Here is a 4,888-nt window from a genome sequence, read left to right as displayed (position 1 = left end):
CTCAGCCTCCCAAAGGCGCGGGATTACAGGCTGAGCCACCGAGCCCGGCTTCATGCTCCTTTTTACCAGAGGAAAGGTAGGCTTCAAGAGGTTGAATTTTTAATGTACTTATGAGACTCTGGATCCCATATTCTTCCCTACTCTCTCACCTGAGTAACACCTGCTTGAGAAACTGCCATGGTACGCTGCCATTAAAATTTCATCTTTTTTCTGGAAAATCAGGACAATGAACTTCCTTGGAGTGAATGAGTTGAGTATGTGTCTATATGGTGTGTTAGGGGAGGACCTCTGGCTTCCTTTATCTCATAGGTATTGAATCTTCCTTAACTAATAGTTACTTTCTCTCTTCCCCTGCAGGTTCCTGGTGAAGATACCTGGGACCAAATTCTCCCCAGTCCCTGAATACATATCTCTATTTCTGCCCCAACACTTAGTAGCTGTGGTTCTATGAGGTCTCAGAACCACATAAAAAGGCAACTCTCAGCATTTTCAGAAACTTAACCAATCTCATGGGAGTTGGTAGTGCAATATCCCATGTTCAACTCCAGGGAATAATAGAAAATATTCAGCGACCATTCTTAAAATGTTCTTTTATTTCTCTCTTCTTCCATTCCCTATTCTCACACAGAAGAGCTGTTCTACCACCTCACTTCTTAAACTACATACTGATATTCTTCATTCTTTACTTTTCTTGTGCCTTTTCTCATCTTCTTGCTCATTCATTTATTATTTTTTTTCCGATTACAAAATTCCCTCCAAAAGCTGTCTGGCAAAGCAAGGTCTTCCTTACAGCTTTGGGAAATAGGAAAAAAAATGAGTTTTGTCTGCAGGGATTAGTGGAAGTTTGGAAATGCAAGTATATTAACATTTTTATGTGTCTGTGTCTACTGTCTACTAGATCTGTCACTGTATCTCTGTCTATATCCACCTCCATGTCACATCTTTCTCCTGCTATATTAATCTAGGGTTTTTTCCCCCTGAATTTTAATTTTTTCCCTTACCTCTCTTTTGCTCCTGACCCAACTGAGAGATAGTCAGTTCATCGCTTCAGGGGAGGCATCTGGCAGGAAGAAAACCATTGTTGCCTACCCCATATTTTCTTTCTGAATTTTGTATCCAAACATGAAGCCCTAGATGAGAATTTTTGATATAGAGTAGCAACTTGGGGGGGGGGAGTGTGGGACCTCTCCTCAACCCTAGAAAGATTTTTCTCCCTTCAACTCATCCTGGCAGAGAATGTGTCAAAAGGATTAAGGGAAAGATCCCTGGGTACAGAAGAGGGGTAACCCAGGCTACACCTTCTGGACTCATGCAGGGGAGACCATAAGAACCTAAGGAAGTGTCAAAGTAATGGTTCTAGGCAATTGGAGTCCCAGGAAGCATTAAAAAAAATGCCTGGTGGTGAGCATGATATAGAGGTAGCAGAGAGCTGTTAAAGCAACAGGTCAGTGTTAAAACATCCATGCTGGCTAGATAGATGGCTGGAGTATGTAGCATCCTATCCCTGCTTCTCAGCACTGTGACATTGAACAAGAGAATAAGAGATTTTCTTTTCTTCACTGTACCCTGTATAATAGAGATTTAGGATCAGAACTGAAGTTGTTTCACAGAAGATGAAGACAGAAGACATATAAGTCCTCATGTTTGACTGCTTTAATTCATACCTGGTTCATTTCCTTGTTAACTATAAGTATATATGGATACTTGGTGTGTGTGTGTGTGTGTGTGTGTGTGTGTGTGTGTGTGTGTGTGTGTGTATAGTTATACTGGGTCCCCTCAATTTTGTACAGTACTTTCATAGGGCAAACTTTTCCGATCCACATGGTGATTGACATCACTTAGCTTATTAGAAGCAGGAGGGAGAATAGAGCATACTTGTTCACTTCGTCATTTCATCTTCCTCCTGCTCTGTGCTCTCATTTCTGTTCTACCATCTTGAACTTCCTCCAGTGCCTCAAGCATGCTAAGCTCTCTCTCAGACACCACTTGGACTCTTTTCGCTTATGTCTAGAGCTAACTTCATACTCCTCTCCCACATTCAGTAGGTAACTCACACAGATCCACACACTTTTTTTCCCAAATCATTTTATATATCCTTCAAGTCACAGTTCAGAAGTCATTTTTTATGTCTTAGGAAAATTCCTTTGGCTTTTCTCTTCCAAACTTAACATATTTCTAAATAGTTTCTAAAATGTAAGGAGGCTTATACATTTGGTAAATGAGAGAACATTGAATGCGTCAATGGATAAATGAATAAATGAATGGATTTATGCGTGAGTGAAATGATGGATGGGTGAATAAGTGAATGTTTGCCATTTCTAGCCTCTCATATTTTAGTGATATCTGTAAGTAAAAAATATTCCTTGCATTTCGATTTCTTTTAGTCCACCATGCCAGTCAAGCATCTTCATGCCCTTTATCTTGGTGTCAAGGTGTTGAAATAACAGGTGGAGATATTTGCTTTTTAAAAGCAAATCTTATTTTGAGCTCTCAGAGGTTAGAGCAGGAAACCAGAAGCATAAATCACCCCCTTTTGTTTTTAAACATTGGCAGTTGACCATCTGAATAGGGTACTTTCATTGACTTGAGGGAACAGGTTGTCTGGCTTCCCAGATCCCCAAGGGCAACAAAAGTTATTCATTCATTCCTGTCTTCAGTCAGTCTTTCAATGTAGCTTGGTAACCAAGAGAAAGAATTTTAAACTTTTAATAAAATTGAGTCCTGATTCGATTTGCCACTTAGTACCTGTGTATCTTTGGGACTGTTCGCCATCTTTTCTGAGCCTCACCTCACTCATGTATAAAGTGGAGCTCACCATATTTAACTCTTAGGGATGGTCTGAGCATTAAATGAACTAATAAATGTAAAGTATATTGTAAAGCACCTAGTACAGAGTCAGTGCTCAATGAACATTAATTCTTATTATAAATTCCTGATAAATGGATTCTTCCTGTCCTCAAGCATTTATTGAACTCCTATTGAGTAGCAGACCCTGAGCTGAGTAAAATACGCTTCCTACCTTTTAAGACCTTACAGGCAGTTGAGTTTGACAGACGCATGGGTCAATGATTAGAAACTCTGACAGATCTAGTGGCAGACTGTAGAGAATGGCAAGATCAGGAAGGAAATGACTCACCTTACCTGTAGGGAGATGGGTGGCATGTCTGGGGATAGCTGAAGAATTCTGGCCTAATTGTGCAGGGAAGGTAATACTGGGATTATCAGAATGTTTTAAACTAGCAGGTGACATGATTGGATTTTTCCTCTAAAACTTTCTTGGCAGCAGAGGATAGAAGAAAGTCAGGTGGGATTGCAAAGCAAACAAACAAACAAAACAAACAAACAAAAAAACCAAGATTGGGATGGGAGTGGGGCAGGTACTATAAAATCCAGATGGGAAATGGGTCTGCATAAGGAAGATGACTGATGGAGAGGAGGGGACACATGGGGTGGGGGGATACTCTTTAGTGCCCTACTTCTCAAAGAGTGGTCCTTGGAGTAGCAGTATTGGGATTACCTGGGGGCTTGTTAGACATGTAGGCTCTCAGGCTCCACCTGAGACTTTCTGGATCTAAACATCAGCAAGTTCCCTGGGTGATGTGTACAAGCATTAAGGCTTGAGAAGGCCTGCAGGCAGAATCAATAAGATTTGGTGACTATCTGGATGTGGGATGAAAGGGAAATAATTAGGACTTTAAAAGTCCGTTGAGAAATGGGGGGAGGTTATATGCCTTATTGATGATTTTGTTCCTTGATATTAATTTAGGGTTAACAATATGAAAGGGAGACAAACCCTTGGTTTCTCCTTCAGCCCATTGAGAGGGCTGAACGTGAACTCCAGAGGGTTCATGTATATATCTTTTCACATCAGGGCAGGTTTCATTTCTTTATCACCAAAGCCATAGCTACGTGTTTATGGCTGAGTTATAAATCCCCAGAACATGGGTTTCTTACTGGAAGTGCTGACTCAACCTTAACTTTAGCAGTGCAAATGGTGCCACAATAAAACGTATATATCAAAGTTGTGGCGACTATAAAGGTCTTTTAAAATCGAGTTGACATTGCAGTATGTTTCCTTGAGATAAGGTGAGGATTTACGTTCATAAATAGAATTGTGAAGGCTGAAACGCATAATTGGCAATTTGGGGTGTTGAGATTTGGGGATCTTTTGTCCTTGATCCTAACTGAAGACTTCCTTCTCTTTCTATGGGAGGCGGTCTCACTTTTTCACTTTTAATCTGGCTTTGTACACAGAGATGAAGAAGTAATTCTAAGGAACCCCTTGATAAGTTCCCCTGCAAAGTGCTTCTCAAGCCAATTCAATTCAACAAAACAGTTTTTAAAACTCTTACCCTATGTATCCAGAATACAGTGTGAACAAGAAATGTTGACTTCTGTGACCTCGCAATCTAGCCTGGGAAGGCTTTTTTATTAAAAAAAATCCATTTAGCAAATATATGAATGTTTATTATGTGCCCAGTACTAATTCCAGGGTGCTGGATTAGGCAGTATCCATGAGAAAGTCCCTGCCTTCAAAGAGCTTGTATTCCACTGAGGGAATACAGGCAGTAAGCAGGTAAATAGATACATATGAAATATAATACAATACTACAGAAAAAATGCTGAAACAGAGGTATTTTCTATGGGATCACAAAAGAAAAACATTTGTATAGGAAGGTCAGGAAATGAGGACAGAGAGAAGACGCTAGAACTTTGCTTTAATAACTATTGTTTACTGAGCAAATCCACGAAGGTGTGAAAGCAGACACATATGTGCCACATACTGATATCTAGGAAGTGTGTTTGGAGATAGCTCTTAAGGAAGAGAAAATCAAGTAGATTCCTAATGAAGTACTGACAATTTTATATTTCAAGCAATAGAGAGACA

The sequence above is a fragment of the Carlito syrichta genome, unplaced genomic scaffold, assembly GCF_000164805.1.
Source record: "Carlito syrichta isolate Samal-C Ts95f unplaced genomic scaffold, Tarsius_syrichta-2.0.1 Scaffold306504, whole genome shotgun sequence".
NCBI lineage: Eukaryota > Metazoa > Chordata > Mammalia > Primates > Tarsiidae > Carlito > Carlito syrichta.
Note: the sequence above shows the minus strand (reverse complement) of the source record.